Raw genomic sequence first — 21,724 nt, forward strand, 5'->3', positions numbered from 1 at the left:
CTGCCTGTCTTGTTTTCCCTTTCTTTAAATATTTATTTGGTTAGGCGGGGTCTTATTTGTGAGACGCGCGATCTTTGACCTTCATTGGTGGCATGTGAACTATTAGCCGGGGCAAGTGGAATCTAGTTCCCTGCCTAGAAATCCAACCTGGGCCCCCTGCATTGGGAGTATGGAGTTTAACCTCTGTACCACCAGGGAAGTTCCTATTTTCCCTTTCTTTAATTTGACCTCCAGACAAGGTTGACGAAGAATGAATTCTCTAGGTAAATGAGGAGTTGGGGTCCCCATCTTTATCAGTGAGGCTTTATCTCTGCGAGGCTCAGCACCTCTCTAGGCTACAAGCCCATGATGATCTGAGCCTGAAGTTCAAAGCAAAGTGGCCAGACTCAGTGTGTCATTTTTCTGCTATTGTTGAAGTTGAACGTAGTGTAATCTTTGGCTATGGAGGATCCACAGTGATGCTGAGCTTCATGGAAACCAACCATCTGGCTGGGGTTGTGCATTTTCCATATTGAAAGTGACCCAGGCGATAGTTCAGTAGAAACCCGCCAAATGTTCTCTCAGCCTCTTATGTCCAAGTTAGCCCAGGCTGTCGAGTAGATAATATTGTTGGGGTAAACGATAGAGATATTTAAGGGTTTCTCCTCCTGGGCTCAAAAAGGTGTTTTCTAGAAGAAGCCAAGTGATGAGCGTTATTCGCTATTTCCCTCCAGTGCCTGATCTCACGAGGGGGTGGTGGTGTCTTCAAGATTGAAGCAAGGCCGAGATGGACCTGATGGATCTGGCTGAGTCTGTCCAGCTGCAGTCTGCTCCTGTCTCTCTCCTCTCCCCCAAGGGGCAGATTCACAGCAGATTCCAGCTAAATCTTGGCAAGACGATAGAGAGTTGCAAAGCACAAAGAGGTGTGTGTCTTGGTTCGCTTATATGATTATCACCATCATACTGTCTTTAGGGGTACCACCTGGTGGAAATGAAAGCCCAATCCCAGCTCCTTTTTTAGCAGCAGTTTTACCTTTGGCGCGTTTGGTCAACCAAAAAATATTTCTCCTGGCAGAATATTTCAGACTTGCTAGTTAACTGTTCAGAGGGTATTTTGAGTTTGTCAGAGTACGATCTTTGAGAGTGGCAGCCTGCTGACTCGAGGTGCCAGTTGTAAGAAAATTTGGAAGCAGAAAGAGCCTCCTGAGTTTTACAGTGTGCTTCTCTGCACACGGCAGTGTCTTCATTTCAGGGTCACATGTATCCCACAGTTGTCCAATGTGTCCAACACAAACCTTTCCCCTCCATGCTGGGCCACGCCCCTTCCCCACTCCTTCCCCTGGGAAATACATCCTGCTTCTGTATCTGTTGCCTCCTTTCCTCGTCCCCATGCTGCCTGCCGTTTTACACTGCCTACCCGAAACCTATCCCTAAGGCTGAGCTTGGGCATCACCTCCTCCAGGAAGACTTTCTTGACTGCCCTCCCTGTCTGCCCACCTCCTGGGGGTACTTCATAGTTCCAAAACATCTGTGGTCCCTTTGTGTGTGTGGGTATCCCTCCCAATCTAGACTGGAAGCTCCATGAGGGCAGAGAGGTTTTTCTTATAAAGATCTTATAAAGACTTGCCCTCTTCAAGATACTTGGTCTTATACACATAGTAATGCTCTAGAATGTTTGTTGACGAGGTAAATAAAGTCAGGAGGGCATTTGTAAGGAAATAGGAGCTGGCTGGGTCTCAGTAGAGAAAGCCAGTCCAAGGTGAGGTTTCTTTGTCACTGGGTGCTCTGGGAGTCACCCAGGCTGTCTAACAAAAGCATTCCTTCCTGGGTCGCCCATTTGGTTAGGACATTGAGTGACGTGGATGAAATTTTGCAGTTCGTAGTCTTCTTGGGTTCTTGCAGGCAGCTGGTCTAGGTCCTCGGTTTGTTATTGTTAATAAGGATTTACGGAGGACTTCGTATGCCCCTTGCACTGTGCGTAGATGGTCCTGGAAGGTTGATACTGTTATCGAACCCATTGTCCAGGGGAAGAAACGGAGGCTCAGAGAGGTAGCTCCCTCGTTGAGGGTCACACAACTAATAGAAGCAGAGGAGCAGGATCCGAATTCACCTCCTTTGGGCTCCAGTATCCACGCGTGTGTGGCCATGCTTGTCATTCTGTTGTCCAACCTTTAATTACCAACTGCACAAGCCCTGACATCCAGAAATTAAACCAGATTTGGTTTTTAGATTCTTCCAATTTGAGCCCTGGAGGAGGTGGATGTAGTTCACTCCTGATCCTGCTGGGCTGTTTGTGGGTAACCTTTTACGATTTTCTCTTCCATGATCCCATCATGGCAACCATTGCTCTAGAAGGAAGATGATACAGAGTTGATGGGGATTTCCTCTTTTCGAAAGTGTAGGGTATCGGATTATTTACCAGCAGATGGATGACACTCACTACAGGGAGCAGAAAACATAAATGGTTAAATGAAATTATTGTTAGAAATAGACTTTTGCCCATTTTTGCTTGTATATGGAGGACACTCCTGGTGTTTTACCATTTTTCCTTTTGCTTGAGACATGGAAATGGGTGACTTTCCTCTGGACTCAAATACAAGTAGAAAAACAGTAGAAGCACAGTAGCGGTTGACTCTGCTTCAGGGCAGGGAGCCAGATGGGGGCTGGGCAGCTGGGCCACCTGGAGACAGTGCTCCCCCAACTGAAAGGGGCCAGTATTTCTCAGCCCAAGCCAGTCTTGCAGGCAAGTGACCCAGAATGGCCAGGTCTTCTTCCCTTTCAGACAAGCCTAACATCTTATTTTCTGTGTGAAACTTCCCGATTTGTGAATTGGCCAGCACATGCTAAGTTTAAAACAACAAATTACAAAATACTGGAGCACATTGGGTCAAAACGTTGCTTCCTAGATAACACGCCTGCTTGCCCCATGTGGCTCATTGCTGTGAGTTTGCATCACCTGCTTTAAAGCTTGGCTTGTTTCTTTGATAAAAAAAACTTAATGCTTTGGGAATTTGTGGGAAGAGCCCGTGTCTCTGGCCTTGTCTCTCTGTCTCAGTTTTCTCTGTGTCCCAGGACAAGTGATTTCTCAGGGCCTCTTTCCCCCTCCCCCAATCTGTAAAATAGAAGCACAAGCTGGAATCAAGATTGCTGGGAGAAATATCAATAACCTCATATATGCAGATGACACTACTCTTATGGCAGAAAGTGAAGAGGATCTAAAGAGCCTCTTGATGAAAGTGAAAGAGGAGAGTGAAAAAGTTGCTCAACATTTGGAAAACTAAGATCATGGCATCCGGTCCCATTACTTCATGGCAAATAGATGGGGAAACAGTGGAAACAGTGGCTGACTTTATTTTGGGGGGCTCCAAAATCACTGCAGATGGTGACTGCAGCCATGAAATTCAAAGACACTTACTCCTTGGAAGGGAAGTTATGACCAACCTAGACAGCATATTAAAAAGCAGAGACATTACTTTGACCACAAAGGTCCAACTAGTCAAGGCTATGGTTTTTCCCAGTGATCATGTATGCACGTGAGAGTTGGACTATAAAGAAAGCTGAGCACCAAAGAATTGATGCTTTTGAACTGTGGTGTTGGAGAAGACTCTTGAGAGTCCCTTGGACTGCAGGGAGATCCAACCAGTCCATCCTCAAGGAGGTCAGTCCTGGGTGTTCATTGGAAGGACTGATGTTGAAGCTGAAACTCCAGTTCTTTGGCCACCTGATGCGAAGAGCTGACTCATTTGAAAAGACCCTGATGCTGGGAAAGATTGACGGCAGGAGGAGAAAGGGACAACAGAGGATGAAATGGTTGGATGGCACCACCCAACTCAATGGACATGGGTTGGGGTGAACTCTGGGGGTGGTGATAGACAGGGAGGCTGTGCATGCTGCGGTTCATGGGGTCACAAAGAGTCGGACATGACTGAGCGACTGAAGTGAAGTGAACTGAACTGAACTGAAAATGGATCAGTTTTACCAACTCCTGTGTAGCATTCACTTCCATTCCTCCCATTCTCTGTGTCCCAGTGTGTTATGTGTGCGGCCAAGATTTAGCTCTGGATAAATTAGGAATTCATGTGGTTTGGCCCCATGTCATCTTTGAATGTCAGTAACTGAAACCCTCTCCAGGAAAGTTCCATTTGTCACGTGTAGTCAGATGCAACTTAAGTCTACTGCTAACCCCACCAGGCCAATGTGATGCGATGTGTGGTTTGTTTGTTTGTTTGTTTTTTAATTCTAGCAGTGAGCATGGAAAATATTTGTGGGTTTTTGGTCCTGCTCTTTATTCTGTGACTACGCCACATGCTGGGTTTTGTTTTTTTTTTTTTTTGGTTGGTTGGTTTAATTTGGGCATGCTTGAATTCTCAGAATATGTTTATATGGCTGTCAAGCACAGTGATTCAGGGGAGTATGAGAAGTCAGATAGTAGCAGAAGTGACTCTATCAGTGATGAGAAGCAGAGGTCCGAGAATGAGCCAGAAGGTGCTGAAGACAAAGAGGGGGCTCAGATGGGCAAAAAGCCATCTGCTGTCAATAGAAAAGCCCAAACTGCTGAAGCCAGTGGAGATGGAAGAGGAGCTGAAAGCATGTCACCAGCCAGTGAGAAAGTGGACCCAAGATCAGTCTAGGAGAAGACGAGCCCCCAGCTTGAGAAGGACTTTTCAGACAATGCAAAACCCTTGCCTCATCCCACAAAGGATAAGCTGAAGGGAAAGAATTGACGGAATCCTCAACAGTACATTTGGACCTGGACTCCAACACAAAGAGCGGACTTGACATAAATTTAGGAAAAGACCATTCTGCATAGGAGGGTCAAAAACCTAGGAAGGAAGCCAAAGAACTGTCTCCCAAGCAGGAGGATGAGTGGCTGTACCAGTTTCTAGTTTCTTGATTTGGTTTTAGAATGTCATCTTGCCATTTGTAGTATCACGTGTCATGTCACTTTCTGACATCATGAAGTGTGGCACAACAAAGCTTGGATTAGCTCCTGGTCACCTAGCTAGTTACTGAGCAGGAGAAGGAATTAAGCTGTGCCTGCCCACCTTTTACCTTGTTGATACCCAAAGTGATTGATTTTGAGCACAGGGAAAGAAGTCTCTTAGAAAGTAATAGTTGCTTCTAGCAGTCAAGTCGTTTTGAACCTAAGCAGTTTCTTTTCCAATATGCCTAAAGTGTTTGTCAATGTGAAGACATTGGACAGGGCTGAAACTGATAAAAGTGTTCGATTCAAAGACCTTGATGAGTTTATTCCCCCTTACCTCCCCTCACGCTGCCCATGCATCTCAAAATACATTTTCTTACTAGAATATAAGACCTTTTGGGTCGGTGGCACCAGGCTGCTGAGTTCCTTAGGCCTCTAGACATCCAAGGGGCAGTGTATGATGTGCACCTGAGCCCGTACTCTGTCATATTTGCATTTAAGTGACATAGGCTTGAGGTGTCTCAACCTTGGCGCTATTGACTTTTTATGCTGGATAATTCTTTGTCCTGGGTATTGAAGGATGTTTATAAAGACCAGTATCCCTGGCCTCTACCAACTGGATGTCAGCAGCATCTACCCAGTGGCAGCCTTCAAAAGTGTCTTGACAAAGCTAAATCTCCCCTAGTTGTGAACTGCTGCCTGAGTCTTAGTAGTTCCCCCTTTGCTGCTATTAGGGACTGAACCAGCAGTGGCTGCTTTCAAACCTGCCACACCCCAGGCATGTTGGCAGACCCCCCAGTGTAATATAGGAGTGATTTGAAGGATATTCAGCCCATTGACGAAGCAGTCAGCGAATTTCTCAGCTGGCTTGGCAAGTGGGTGATGATATGCCCAAGAAAGATAAGCATTAATTAAGGGCCCAGCAGAGACATGGCCTAAGGACAAATCGGAGATTGTAGCCTTAAAACCTCTTGGACTTTCTGAGCTACATAGAGGAATAGCCAGGTTTAATTATGTGGCTCAGTGGTAAAGGATCCACCTGCCGATGCAAGACACAAGAATTTGATCCTTGGATTGGGAAGATCTCCTGTTGAATGAAATGGCAACCTACTCCTGTAGTCTTGCCTGGAGAATTCCATGGACAGAGGAGTCTGGTGGGCTATATAGTCCATGGGGTCACAAAAGAGTTGGACACAACTTAGTGACTAAACAGACAACACACACAGCTTCTGACAGGAGCTATCTTCTCAGTTCTGTGTCCCCTGGGGTTTACTTAGTTTGGCTGCTTAAAGCAGGAGAGGGGAATGGATTTTGAGCATTTTTCCTCTGCGTTTGTATCATTGTGAACTGTTGCAGAACCTCAGTTCCTGCAGTTAATTGAAAGAGGATAGAATATCTCAGTGACACAGGGCAGGAAGAGAGAGAGGCAGTTGAGTCAGTCAGGAAGGAGGGATCACCACCCCATCCCTTAAAATTATGAATGGCATCTGAAACACCCAATTCTGTGTAGATTGTGGTTTGAGGGACCGCTCCTGATGCTGTAGAAAGCAACAGGAGTAGCATTTATTCCATGAAGTTTGTGGAATTGTTGGGTCCCAGATGGCAGTGTTCCTATGAATGACACATTTATACTATCCCGCTCTTTCTGAAATAGATCTTTTGTTTGGTTGTGGGTTTTATCACCCCTTCCAGAAAGAATCTGTGATATACTGATAAAATGGAAATGATGACAGTGAGAAAGCTGAAAATAGAATAGTGAGAGATCTGGGGGAAAGTTTGTATACAAAAATAACTATTTCAACCTTCAGAATTAGCAAAGTCAGGCTTCAGTTTTGGCTCCGAGTTTCCTGGCAGTCGAAATGAAAAGGGAAAAACATATGAGTGCTTTAAAAGAACTCGTGTTTCCCCCCTAAATGGAAAAGCATTCCAGTTGATAACATGAAGCTGAGCTTTTCTCACTGGTATCTGAAGGAAGTTTCTCTAGGATCCTCTGAGTGTGTGGGGCTTTCGCAGAGGCTGAAATCCAGAGCCACCTGAGGGTGATTTCGGCCTTGAAGAATCGACTTCACGACAGACTGCAGTGGAGCATCTTTTCAAAGGTGTGGTTTCACTCATGAGTTTATTAAGTGATGGGTATTTTGGAGAGTGCTTGGTGACCTCCAGCTGATGTTCAGTTACGAGTGCAGCTTATACACAGAATCTGAATCCTCAAACAGAAAGCTGTTTTTTCTAGCTAGAGATCCCAGAGTAGAGGCTAAGGGAACTCACTTCCGGACCTTGGCTACACTTAACCTGTGTCACATCAGTCATTTCCAGCCTTCTCTTAAAAAGTCCTTTTTTAATGTACAAGACAGTAACCTCAGTCGGATATAAGTAGGCTAGTTGGGTGGGGCCGCTTTTGGAGTGTTGACCTGTAAGAAAGTCACTTCTTTTTGAGACTGCAGGTGATTATATCCTTCCAAATTTTTAGGACAAATGAAATTTCCCATGGCCTTTACTCCCCCTTGCCCCAAGTAAACCATCAGTATCCTTTAGAAATTAGAATGTTGTCATGTCTAAATTAAAAGCCCCCAAGACTGTGTCAAGCCTGGAATGTTTTCAGATTGCATACTTCTGTTCTTGTTGTTGTTGTTTGTTTGTCTGTTCGATTTAATTTGGAAAAGAGCTCCGGTGGGACTCTATCAGAGCAGCAACAAGCTACAAAGCCAGCTATCTGCTCTTGCAAGATGAGAGAGAGAAAGGACCTTTTTGTGGTTGTCCTTTGCCCAAGGAGGTATCAGACTAGCTAATCAACAAGAAAAGTACACTTTTTAATCACATGTCAGAAAAGTGAGGCACTAAAGTTGCTTTTTCAGGTGAGAAGCCTTGCCTGTGGCATCTCTGCCTTTTAGAAAGGCCAAGCTCAAAGCCACTTCTGCCCCCTCAAGGGGAAGGGGCAGTGGCTGTGACCGATATCTGGAAGGTTGTCCTAGGCAAGGATAGGGGTGTCCTCACTCTAGGTAGAGATCTTCTCCCAGCCCCACCCTGTGTTCTTGCCCAGGACTTTGGCTGAATTCTTCCCCAGAGGAGCAAGAGGGCCAGACAGTTGTGTAACCGCCAAGACAGCCCCACCCCCAGGAAGAAAAGTCAGCCTGTCAGCACTCTTTCCCTTTCACACTCCTTGGTTTTCCCAGACCGACAGTTAACTGACAATTTCCCCTAGAATAATCAAGAACTCCTGTCTTTTCTGGGTGATAGAAATCTAAAAATGATAGGCATGGAGTCATGCAGCAGAAGCATGCTGGGCCCCTACAAAAGGTGTTGTCATTAAGGGCTTCCTTGGTGGCTCAGATAGTAAAGAATCTGCGTGCAATCCTGGGGGCCCAGATTTCTTTCGCTGGGTCGGGAAGATCCCCTGGGGAAGGAACTGGCAACCCACTCCAGCATTCTTGCCTGGGAAATCCCATGGACAGAGGAGCCTGGCGGGCTACAGTCTATGAGGTTGCAAAAGAGTTGGACACGACTGAGCGACTTCACTTTCAGTCCTTATTAAAAAGAGTTAGATATCCAGGCACGTTGTTTGAGATCAAGGATGCTGACTGGCACCAGTGTTTTTTGTGTGAACCCGAGGGGGTCCTCTCTGGGGGTGCATGTTCATCTCTCCTGTGCCTGGGGCCCCTGCAGTCACAGCTGACTCCCTTCCCCTCACAGATGAATACTCATGTGGTCACCCCTTCTCCGCTGTTCAGTGCTTCTGGCTCTAACCTGCCTTCCGGCCAGCCCTTCTCACTGCCTGTCCTCACGCACCAAAATTCTGTCTATTCCTGGGCATGTCTTGGCTAAAACTGTTCTCCTCCAAAATTTCCCTGCTGCCTGTTGAAATCCTGCCCTCCACCCTCATAACTCAGTTCCTCCCAGTAGATACACTCCGAACGGCAGCGTTTTTCAAACTCTAGTCACTTGTATTCATTATTTTTGTCATTCCCAAGACCTGCTTGTACAATTACTGCCTTAATATATTTTCTGTCTGGAGCAGCAGCTCTTAAATTGAACTCAACTTTGGACGTAAACTTGACTACAAGGCAGTAGGTAAACAATATTTTGTGCTCTACATAAAAGATGCAATATGGATAACTGCAGTCAAAATAAAAGCAGGGCTTCTAAATTCTACATAAATACCATTATCCTGGCGATGGGTCTGCCCTTGGTGTGGAGTTCCCTTGAGCGTTAGGTGTCAAGGTACCGACACCACACTGAGACTATTCTGAAAGGAATTAGAAGAGATGGAAGAAAATACTCTTTTTTTTTTTTTCTGGGTGATTCATTGTTGTTCAGTGCTTTGGCCTTTGGGAGGCTGTCTGATTCCTTGGGATATGTGCTCTGTAGGTGTCCTGGCCAAGGAAAGGGTTCCTGTTAATGTCCAGATGGACTTTGGCTAAGTCTTTCTCAAAGTGCTGACTGAACTCTAACTTTGTAAAACAAGGTACTTGCAATGATTCTGTTCATCCACTGGGTCATGGACTAGCAGGTGGGCAACTCCAGGCCAGGGGCTGGGTCATGTTGACCTCAGTCCCCCAGAGGCCTTGGCAAGTATCTCAAATGTGAGCAAGCACCTAACCCAAGGAGACTGATGTTTTAAGCTAGAATATGCTGCAGAAGTGGCCTAAGCATATCAAGTGAGAATGTGCTAATTCACGGGGAGGTCCTTGGCATGGTAGCCTGGGACGGTCACCTAGAACTCACTGGCCTAGAGACCCTGCAGGTCAGCCTGAGTCCTGTCTACTTTCTGTTTCGTTTTTTCATGTGTTGGCTTCCATTGTAGGTAAAGCTCCACCATCCACAACAGCAGGCAGCCAGTCTCCGCCGGAAATGCCGGTCCTCACCTGCTCATCCTCCCAAACTCGCACGGCTGGTGTCATGGCCCCCACCAGCACCACCTGCATGGTCACGGCCCGACCGCTGCTGCTGCCGCAGCCTCCGCCACCACTACCACCAGCACCACGGGTAACCCGGTGAAAAAGCAGAGGCCGATTTTACCAAAGGAGAGTGCCCCAGCCGTGCAGCAGCTTCTGTGGAACTCATCAAGTAAGTTTCAAACGTCCTCCCAAAAGTGGCACATGCAGAAGATGCAGCGCCAGCAGCAGCAGCAAAGCCAGCAACAGCAGCCTCAGTCTTCCCAGGGGACGAGATATCAGAAGAGACAGGCTGTGAAAGGTACCGTGCCTCCCCGCTCTGCTGTCCATGGCACCCGCTCCTTTTTTGCCGCATGGACTGGGGAAAAATAGTCCTTGTTTTATTTATTTAGTTACCCTTGGTTGCCTGGCCACTGTATTCTGGAGGTCTGATACATTCCATTTGGCATTATTCTGAAAAATTATTTTGCAGCTTGTTTTTGTACTTTTTTATTTTTCATTTTATAAACGCTATACACAGGTCTTCTTAGAAGGGGGTGAAATGGATGCCTGAATGCACAAACATCTACTGTATTTTTTGACTTTCTATTTCATTCTTCACCCTTTCTCAGAGGTATTGTTAACCATAAGATGTTTTTCTAATTCATGTATGCATATATATTTATGTATGTGTATATACATATTGGACTGCAAGGGGATACAACCAGTCCATTCTAAAAAAGAACAGTCCTGGGTGTTCATTGGAAAGCCTGATGCTAAAGCTGAAGCTCCAATACTTTGACCACCTCATGCAAAGAGTTGACTCACTGGAAAATACTCTGATGCTGGCAGGGATTGGGGGCGGGAGGAGAAGGGGACAACAGAGAATGAGGTGGCTGGATGGCATCACCGACTTGATGGACATGAGTTTGAGTGAACTCCAGGAGTTGGTGATGGACAGGGAGGCCTGGCGTGCTGTGATTCATGGGGTCGCAAAGAGTCAGACACGACTGAGCGACTGAACTGAACTGAAGTATAATGATCCTTTCAGGGGAACTTGGGAGTTGGCAAGAAGGAACTCATTGATGGTATGGTTCCTAATTCCCAGATTGTCCTGTTAAAGATAAATAAACCTGGCCTTTAGATGAAGTAGTTAGGATAGATTTTAATCTGCTGTTTACTGTTGCCATAGGGCAAAATGTCCAGCATGAACTGAAGTCAACTCCAGTGTGTACACAGGGCACTGGGGTTTTAAAGGGAGCATTTGGGAATAGGGAGTGGGAATCATGGGAACTCTATAGAGTCAGAAAATGAAAGTTTTACAAAAAGTGGGAAGGGGGTGTTGGTCCATGTGAAATATCTGGGTTTGCTAACTCTGTTCCCTCTTAAAGGTAGGCTTCTGCCCTCCCATAGAGACTGGGCAGTGGGCCCTATCGTTAGGTGTTGACTGGATCAAGCAGGCCATTCTATTGGCAGCCTTGAGTTTTCTTCAGTTCACTTCAGTTGCTCAGGCGTATCCGACTCTTTGCAACCCCATGAATCACAGCACGCCAGGCCTCCCTGTCCAGCACCAACACCCGGAGGTCATTCAAACTCATGTCCATCGAGTCGGTGATGCCATCCAGCCATCTCATTCTCTGTCGTCCCCTTCTCCTCCCGCCCGCAATCCTTCCCAGCATCGGAGTCTTTTCCAGTGAGTCAACTTGTCGCATGAGGTGGCCAAAGTGTTGCAGTTTCAGCTTTAGAATCAGTCCTTCCAATGGACACCCTGGATTGATCTCCTTTAGAATGGACTGGTTGGATCTCCTTGCAGTACAAGGAACAGGGTCTTCTCCAGTACCACAGTTCAAAAGCATCAATTCTTCGGCGATCAGCTTTCTTCACAGTCCAAGTCTCACATCCATACATGACCACAGGAAAAACGATAGCCTTGACTAGACGGACCTTTATTGGCAAAGTAATGTCTCTGCTTTTTAATATACTATCTGGTTTGGTTATAACTTTCCTTCCAAGGAGTAAGCGTCTTTTAATTTCCTGGCTGCAGTCAGCATCCGCAGTGATTTTGGAGCCCCAAAAAATAAAGTCTGACACTGTTTCCACTGATTCCCCATCTATTTCCCATGAAGTGATGGGACCAGATGCCATGATGTTTGTTTTCTGAATGTTGAGTTTCAAGCCAACCTTTTCACTCTCCTCTTTCACTTTCATCAAGAGGCTTTTGAGTTCCTCTTCACTTTCTGCCATAAGGGTGATGTCATCTGAATATCTGAGGTTATTGATATTTCTCCCAGCAATCTTGATTCCAGCTTGTGCTTCCTCCAGCCCAGCGTTCCTCATGATGTACTCTACATATAAGTTAAATAAGCAGGGTGACAGTATACAACATTATACTGTATACTCCTTTTCCTATTTGGAACCAGTCTGTTGTTCCATGTCCAGTTCTGACTGTTGCTTCTTGACCTGCATACAGGTTTCTCAAGAGGCAGGTCAGGTGGTCTGGTATTCCCGTCTCTTTCAGAAGTTTCCACAGTTTATTGTGATCCACACAGTCAAAGGCTTTGGCATAGTCAATGAAGCAGAAATAGATGTTTTACTGGAAATCTCTTGCTTTCTCCGTGATCCAGCGGATGTTTGCAAGTTGATCTCTGGTGCCTTTGCCTTTTCTAAAACATCTGGGAGTTCACGGTTCACATATTGCTGAAGCCTGGCTTGGAGAATTTTGAGCATGACTTTACTAGTGTGTGAGATAAGTCCAATTGTGCAGTAGTTTGAGCATTCTTTGGCCTTGCCTTTCTTTGGGATTGGAATGAAGACTGACCTTTTCCGGTCCTGTGGCCACTGCTGAGTTTTCCAAATTTGCTGGCATGTTCAGTGCAGCACTTTCACAGCATCATCTTTCAAGTTTTGAAATAGCTCAATTGGAATTCCATCACCTCCACTAGCTTTGTTCGTAGTGATGCTTTCTAAGGCCCGCTTGACTTCACATTCCAAGATGTCTGGCTCTAGGTCAGTGATCACGTTATCGTGATTATCGTGAGTTTTCTTAGGTGGGGACTTTAAAGGGGTGGGGTTCATCCTAGGGATGCAGCCTTGAGCTGTTGGAAACTGTGTTACTCCTTAAAGACCCAGGTGTAGGCCTTGCTGAGAAAGGGCTCCATGGAGCCTTGCTCAAGTTTGGCCAATGGGAGAATCTTTGTCCCTTGAAAGCAGAGAAACTCAAAGAGTGTGGATTGGGCCCTGCTCCCACCACATCTTCGAGCGGGGACCGCCTTCCCCAGGCAGTGGGGTGACTAAGAACTTTTGCTTTCCCTGCTGTCCAGCAGAAAGTGATCACACAGAACCCATCCACCTCCACCATCACCCCGGTGACCAGCACCTTGTTGTCTCCCCTGGTCACCAGCTCAGGTTCCACAAGCACCCTTGCATCCTCCGTCAGGGCAGCCCATCACCACCGCTTCAGCTGATGTCGATGCAGAGACCACCAAGTACACTAGCCACGTGAGTGCCAGTTGCGTGATAGGGGAGGACCAGCCTTGGATATTTGCAGGAATTAAAGGGGACCAGGAAGTGGTGGAGTCCCTCCTCAACTCGCCTGTCCTCTTGGCATGTTCCTTGTTAGGGATGTGGTGGGCAGGCTTGCCTGCTGTGTGTTCACTTGTGGGCACACTCTCCATTTAGGTTCTGTCTTCTGTCTTTTAAAATTTATTATATTGAAGTATAGGTGGTGTACAATGTTCTGTTAATTTCTACTCTATAAGAAAATGATTCAGTTATATTCACGTATACTTTTTCACATCCCTTTCCATTATGGTTTATCTCAGGATATTGATTGTAGTTCCCCGTGCTATACAGGAGGACCTTATTGTTTATTCTATGTGTAATAGTTTGCATCTGCTAATCCCAGATTCCCAATGTATCCCATCCACCACCCCAGCCCTCCTCTCTACTTCTCTCTTAATTTGCCAAGTGCTTTTATGCTCACTGTTGAATTTGGGCAAGTAAACCTTGCAGATATCCTTGCTGTCGGATGAGAGCGCTCTCGAGTGATGTTCAGGTTCATGTCTTTGGAACCCAGGGAGTGAAAATCACCACCAGAATTGCAGCTCTCTGGGGAGTCCCTTCTGCTCCCTGCTGGTGCCTTGAACAGCAATTGATACATAGTTATGTTCTATGTATACATAGAATGAAAGCAGGTTGCTGCCTAACTTCTCACTGGGCTTCTTATCAATAATATATTTTTTAAAGTGTGAACATTTTTTAAAGTCTTTACTGAATTTGTTGTAATATTGCTTTATTGTCCTTCTTTTAAAACCTTTTGGTGTTTTGACTACAAGTCATGTGGAACCTTATCTCCCTGACTAGGGAATCAAACCTGTACTGCCGCCAACATTGGAAGGCAAAGTCTTAACCACTGGTCTTCCAGGGATGTCCTCACACGCATTTTATAGATGAGCATACTGAGATCTGGCCAGGTCACACAGCTTGTCCAGGGTTGCGTAATCCGTGAATGTCTAATTGGCATTTGAATGGTAACAGCCAGCATCTAGAATATCCTCTTGACCTGGCTTTGAGCTGACTTGTGAATTCACACCAGGCCTGCTGACCACAGCTGTCCGGTGTCTACAAACTGATTGTTGTTACATGTGGCTTTTTAAAGCAACCAACCCCGCTTAAGAGTCAGTGTGGCTAAAGAGATAAGATCCAAGTCTTGGGGTTACGTCTCTTATTTAGTATTTCTGTCCCCCCGTTTTGAACACAACAAGAATTTTTATCAAATCCCTGAGTTTCAGAACAAGAAGTGTTCAACTGTTAGGTGTAGTGGCAGCCTCAAGGTTTTTTACTTACCTGTTCATCACCTTGAACTAGGATTGACTTCATATTTTTATTTCTAGTGACTTAACAGAAATAAAATTAAGTCTAAACTCACCAGATCCTATTCTTCAAGGCTTGAAGCCTAAGTCCATCTTCATTCTGTTAAAAACCAGTGATTAGCATGCAAGTGTTAAAGAATTAATACAAGCTTTCCTGGTGGCTTGTCGGTAAAGAATCCTCCAGCCACTGCAGGAGATATGGGGTCCGTCCCTCATTGGGGAAGATCCCTCATGCCCTGGAACAAGTAAACCCACGCACCACAACTACTGAGCCTGTGCTCTAGAGCTTGGGAACTGCAACTACTGAAGCCTGTGACTAGAGCCCATGCTCTACAACAAGGGAAACCACCACACTGAGAAGCCCGTAAACTGCAACTAGAGAGTAACCCCAATTCACTGCAACTTGATGAAACCTTGCAAAGCAGCAAAGACCCAGCACAGCCAAAAATAAATGCATAAATAAAATTTATTAAAGAATTAATGGTACCACTTGGAGCCTTTCTTCCTAACAAGAGCTGCTGTAGAATGACAAGAGAATTGAAAGAGGGTAATTTTTAAAATTAACTGATTTAAGATGTCCGGTATTGCCCAAATGGCTTTCATTTTTTAATTGCTTATCTGTTTGGCTGACCCAGGTCTTTAGTTGTTGTGTGCAAATTCTTAGTTCACACGTGGGATCTAGTTCTCTGACCAGGAATCAAATCCAGGCCCTCTGCATTGGAGGTGCAGAATCTTAGCCACTGGACCATGAGGGGAGTCCCCCCAGATGGCTTCTTGTTTGCTTGCCATTGGTTGGACTTCTTGTATCGCCTCCCATTGATTTGGTCCAAGTCATCTATTTACAGATGAGAAAACTGAGGCTGCCACGCAGCTCTGGCTAGTGTTCACGCCAAGCCAGTGTTCTCCTCTCCTGTAGCCATTTTTATTCCCTCCGCTTTACTTGTGGAACAAAATTGAGGAATGAGCTTTTGGATAGGCATTTTCATCGCTGTTAGGAAAATGAATACAGAGACATAGTTTTGGACCTGGGCAACTTGCTTGTGTCTGAGGTGACCCGGAGTTGTGTGTTTTGGCAGAAGGGCTCTTTTTTATTAATGTTGAGTTCTTTGCTGTATTTGGAAGTGAGAATGAAGGTCAGATCAAAAATTCATGATTTCTTTAAAATGAAATGTAACTATGGCATTAGTAAAGTATTGACTTTCATCCACTTTCTAGAGTTTTCTCATTTTGTTTGAATATTTTAAATGGGCCTGAGCAGGGAGATCCCTGCAGTATGACGGACCATAAAGCACAAAGTGTTTTTGCTGGCAGCCTCCCCCTGTGGTCTCTGCAACAAAGGGTAGGAGCAACATTTCAACAGATACTTTCTTTATTCATTTTCTGCCTATTTTGGGGGTTCTTTGGAGGTTACTGTTTTGGGGGTTGGCAGCAACTTTGCGATTACATGTTTATGAGAATTAATTCCTTTGTGAAAATAAGAAAACAGGTATTTCTTTATGAACTCCTCAGCAGGTTGTGAACCACGGTCTCCTCTTTTTCTCACTTAATCCTTGTGCACACCCTACAAGGGGGCACTGTTATTATTCTTGCTTTATGAATGGGGCTCAGAGAGAGCTGTGGATGATAAGATACAATTGCAGGAACAAACTCGGGCATCAGATACAAGGGTGCTCCTTGTCCTATTTTCTTGCTGAATTGGAGCAAACTGCATAGCACAGCGATGTCTTGGCAGTGGCTGGGCCAGATCTGAGATCTGGTTTGTTCTCCCATCCCCTTCTGTCCCTCCTGTGATGTGGGAGGGGGTGGCAGGTATGTGCCCATTTAGGTCACCGGAGAGCATTGATTAGAGTTCCCTGTGCTGGACAGTAGGTTCTCATAAGTTATCTCTTGTATACATAGTAGTGCATATGTACAGTATGTGCATATGTCAGTCGCAGTCTCCCAAGCTGAATCTCCCCAAACCCCATTCCCCTACTTTGGTAGCCGTAACTTTGTTCGCTACATCTGTGACTCTGTTTCTGTGACTCTCATCTCTGCCATCTTTTTGGATTCCACATATAAGCGACGTTGGACAATATGGTTTCTCTTCCTATCTTACTTCACTCTGTTTGACAGTCTCTAGGTTCACCCACGGAGAAGGCAATGGGACCCCACTCCAGTACTCTTGCCTGGAAAATTCCATGGGCGGAGGAGCCTGGTAGGCTGCAGTCCATGGGGTCTCAAAGAGTCAGACACGACCGAACGACTTCACTTTCACTTTTCACTTTCATGCATTGAGAAGGAAATGGCAACCCACTCCATTGTTCTTGCCTAGAGAATCCCAGGGACGGAGGTGCCTGGTGGGCTGCTGTCTATGGTGGGGCACAGAGTCGGACATGACTGAAGCGGCATAGCAGCAGCAGCAGATTCACCCACATCTCTGCACACGGCACTGTTTCATGCCTTGTAATGGGTGAGCAATACGTTGTTGCATATATGTACATCTTCTATATACATTCCTCTGTCGATTTACATTTTTGGTTTTGTCCCTGCCCTGGTTATTGTAAATAGTGCTACAGTGAACACTGGGGTGCGTGCATCCCTTTGAATTATGGTTTTCTCCAGATACAGGCCTAGGAGTAGGATTGCTGGGTCACATGGTAGCTTATTTTCAGTTTTTAAGAAGCATCCATATAGTTCTCCTTAGTGGCTATACCAGTTTACATTCGCACCAACTACTTAGGAGGGTTCCCTTTTCTTCATACTGTTTCCAGCGTTTATAGTTTCAGATTTTTTGATGATGGCCATTCTGATTGGTGTCAGGTTGACGCCTCACGGTAGTTTTGATTTGCATTTGTCTAATAATTACTTTCGTTAAGCACCTTTTCATGTGTTTGTTGGCCATCTGTATGTCTTCTTTGGAGAAATGTCTATTGAGGTCTCCGCCCGCCCCCGCCCATTTTTTGATTGGGTTATTTGGTTTTTGTTTGTTGTTGTTGTTTGTTTTTATATATTGAGCTTCAGTTCAGCTCAGTCGCTCAGTCGTGTCTGACTCTCCGCGACCCCATGAATCACAGCACGCCAGGCCTCCCTGTCCATCATCAAATCCCGGAGTTCACTCAAACTCATGTCCACAGAGTCGGTGATGCCATCCAGCCATCTCACTCTCGGTCGTCCCCTTCTCCTCCCGCCCCCAACCTTTCCCAGCATCAGGGTCTCTTCCAGTGAGTCAACTCGTCGCATGAGGTGGCCAAAGTATTGCAGCTTCAGCTTTAGCATCAGTCCTTCCAATGAACACCCAGGATCGATCTCCCTTAGAATGGACTGGTTGGATCTCCTGGCGATACAAGGGACTCTCAAGAGTCGTCTCCAACACCACAGTTCAAAAGCATCAATTCTTCGGCGGTCAGCTTTCTTCACAGTCCAACTCTCACATCCATACATGACCACAGGAAAAACCATAGCCTTGACTAGACGGACCTTGGCTGGCAAAGTAATGTCTCTGCTTTTCAATATATTATCAAGGTTGGTCATAACTTTTCTTCCAAGGAGTAAGCGTCTTTTAATTTCCTGGCTGCAATCAGCATCTGCAGTGATTTTGGAGCCCAAAAAAATAAAGTCTGACACTGTTTCCACTGTCTTTCCATCTATTTCCCATGAAGTGATGGGACCAGATGCCATGATCCTTGTTTTCTGAATGTTGAGCTTCAAGCCAACCTTTTCACTCTCCTCTTTCACTTTCAACAAGAGGCTTTTGAGTTCCTCTTCACTTTCTGCCATGAGGGTAGTGTCATCTGCATATCTGAGGTTATTGATATTTCTCCCAGCAATCTTGATTCCAGCTTGTGCTTCTTCCAGCCCGGCGTTCCTCATGATGTACTCTGTATATAAGTTAAATAAGCAAGGTGACAATATACAGCCTTGACGCACTCCTTTTCCTATTTGGAACCAGTCTGTTGTTCCATGTACAGTTCTGACTGTTGCTTCCTGACCTGCATACAGGTTTCTCAAGAGGCAGGTCAGGTGGTCTGGGGGTCCCATCTCTTTCAGAATGTTCCACAGTTTATTGTGATCCACACAGTCAAAGGCTTTGGCATAGTCAATGAAGCAGAAATAGATTTTTTTCTTGAACTCTCTTGCTTTCTCCATGATCCAGCGGATGTTGGCAATTTGATCTCTGGTGATTCTGCCTTTTCTAAAACCTGCTTGAACATCTGGGAGTTCACGGTTCACAAATTGCTGAAGCCTGGCTTGGAGAATCTTGAGCATGACTTTACTAGCGTTTGAGATGAGTGCAATTGTGTGGTAGTTTGAGCATTCTTTGGCATTGCCTTTCTTTGGGATTGGAATGAAGACTGACCTTTTCCAGTCCTGTGGCCACTGCTGAGTTTTCCAAATATGCTGGCATATTGAGTGCAGCACTTTCACAGCATCATCTTTCAAGTTTTGAAATAGCTCAATTGGAATTCCATCACCTCCACTAGCTTGGTTCGTAGTGATGCTTTCTAAGGCCCACTTGACTTCACATTCCAAGATGTCTGGCTCTAGGTCAGTGATCACGTTATCGTGACTATCTTGGTCGTGAAGATATTTTCTGTACAGTTCTTCTGTGTATTCTTGCCACCTCTTCTTAATATCTTCTGCTTCTGTTAGGTCCATACCATTTCTGTCCTTTATCGAGCCCATCTTTGCATGAAATGTTCCCTTGGAATCTCTAATTTTCTTCAAGACATCTCTTGTTTTTCCTATTCTGTTATTTTCCTGTATTTCTTTGCATTGATCACTGAGGAAGTCTCTCTTATCTCTCCTTGCTATTCTTTGGAACTCTGCATTCAGATGCTTATATCTTACCTTTTCTCCTTTGCTTTTCGCTTCTCTTATTTTCACAGCTATTTGTAAGGCTTCCTCAGACAGCCATTTTGCTTTTTTGCATTTCTTTTTCATGGGGATGGTCTTGGTCCCTGTCTCCTGTACAATGTCACGGACGTCCGTCCAGAGTTCATCAGGCACTCTATCTATCAGATCTAGTCCCTTAAATCTATTTCTCACTTCCACTGTATAATCATAAGGGATTTGATTGAGGTCATATCTGAATGGTCTAGTGGTTTTCCCTACTTTCTTCAATTTAAGTCTGAATTTGGCAATAAGGAATTCATGATCTGAGCCACAGTCAGCTCTTGGTCTTGTTTTTGGTAACTGTATACAGCTTCTCCATCTTTGGCTGCAAAGAATATAATCAATCTGATTTCGGTGTTGACCATCTGGTGATGTCTATGAGCTTATAATTCCTTTTGGAGATTAATTCCTTGTGGGTTGTTTCATTTGCAAATTTTTCTCCCATTGTGAAGGTTGTCTTTTTGTTTTGTTTATGGTTTTCTTTGCTGTATACAGATAGATTTAGATATATGTCACCTAGCAAAAGCCTCAGGGAAGTTGATAACACGAATTGTTTATCTCTCAGATGATGGATGCAGTAAAATGCATGATGATGGAATTATATAACAATCGTAAGTGTTCTAAGAACACTACTGGTAGCACAATAGCTGAAGTCAGAGATGACACTTGTCATTCTTGTTTTGTGGTTGTTTTGAGTGTTTCACTTTTTTTTTTTTTTTAAGTTTTTAAATATTGGAGTAAAATATCTTTACCATGTTGTGTTAGTTTCCGCTGTACAACAGTGTCAACCAGCTGTATGTAAATATGTGTCTCCTCTCTCTTGAGCTTCCTTCCCATTCTTCATTCCCTGTTTGCTAAGGGTGTTTTCTCTGGGCTGGTGTGGAGGCCCCTGAAGAAGTTCTCCGGAGACCGCTGTCAGGTTCTGGCTACAGTTACCAGGCTCACTCTGCCTTGATGGTGGCAGTTGAGGGTATTTCTTCACTTGGGTAGGAAACTGCTGCTGTGGAGACACACCCTGCCCTGTGTGATCACCTCACTTCTTTTTTTTTTTTTTTTAACAGTTAGAAGGTAACAATGTTTATTTAATCTAATTTCCCTCTCAACATCATGCCTTTCTTTTTTTTTTTTTTTCTTTTCTTTTTTATTTATTCCTTTTTATTTTATTTTTTTTAGAGGCTAATTACAATATTATATTTGTTTTGCCATACATTGACATGAATCCACCCCGGGTGTACATGTGCTCCCTCTTGAACTTCTAATCAAACGGCTGAAGCCAGAGCCTGAGTGGTTGACCCACTGGCGAAACCAAGAAACCAGTTATTTGGGTCCCATGTAAAATTGGCTGCTTTGTCATCTCCTGAAGTTTGGACTTTTTTATTCGAGTGCTCTTGGTGTTCAAGAGGTAGTATCCCAAGCTTCCTGAATTTAGGTGATTACTTAGAGAAAAGAGTGGTTAAAACATTGAAATGTCCAGTTCTGAAGCGACCCACTTATTTTTTTTCAAAGCCTCGTTGAATTTTCTTCCTAGGATAATATCAGTGCAAGCCAGTTTCAAATGGGTCTCTAGGGGAAATGACAAGTCGCAGGACTTGTTGAGAGCACTGAACGCCGTGATGGAGAAGTGAGGGGAATCCCAAGTGGAACCATTGATGTGAGAAGACAGTCAGAGTGAGGCTGGCACCCAGAAAAAAGAGGGGAACGTCTCCAGGAAGATGTTCTGACGGGCCTTAACTGATGAACCGTGTGCTTCAGCTTTTTTTTTTTTTTTTTGGCCACACTGAGCAGCATATGGTATCCTAGTGCCCTGACCAGCGACTGAACCTGTGTCCTCTGCATTGGGAGCATGGAGGCTTAACCACTGGACCTCCAGGGAAGTCCCAAGAGAGTCCCAAGTGTGAATGCAAATATTTCAGGGAGGTACCGACAGAAATCAATGAATCTCTTTAGATATTTTTGCTATGTGACCATCTTCATGATTATGCGGAGATGTCAAAGAACAAGGCCAAATGCTGTTTTTAGAAAAACCTCCTCTCCCTCACCCTGACCTGTCGCCATGCTTCATTCTTTTTGTTTATTTAATTGATGTGGAGTTACCTGAAACCTTGCAACTATCACGTGTCAGAATATTCCAGATTTTAACGAGGTAAAGTGTAACTCCCTTCCACAATTAGATACAACATTTCTTCATTAATACAGTACAGTTG

The 21,724-nt window shown here is 44.9% G+C and overlaps 1 pseudogene; it reads left to right on the top strand.

The window, feature by feature from the left end:
* Window positions 1-21,724, top strand: part of LOC148773145 (MYND-type zinc finger-containing chromatin reader ZMYND8-like) — a 135,075-nt pseudogene that overhangs the window by 29,521 nt on the left and 83,830 nt on the right.

Source organism: Moschus berezovskii, chromosome Y (genome assembly GCF_049115385.1).
Source record: "Moschus berezovskii isolate FMDL1 chromosome Y, NW_MosBer_1.0, whole genome shotgun sequence".
NCBI classification, from domain to species: Eukaryota; Metazoa; Chordata; class Mammalia; order Artiodactyla; family Moschidae; genus Moschus; species Moschus berezovskii.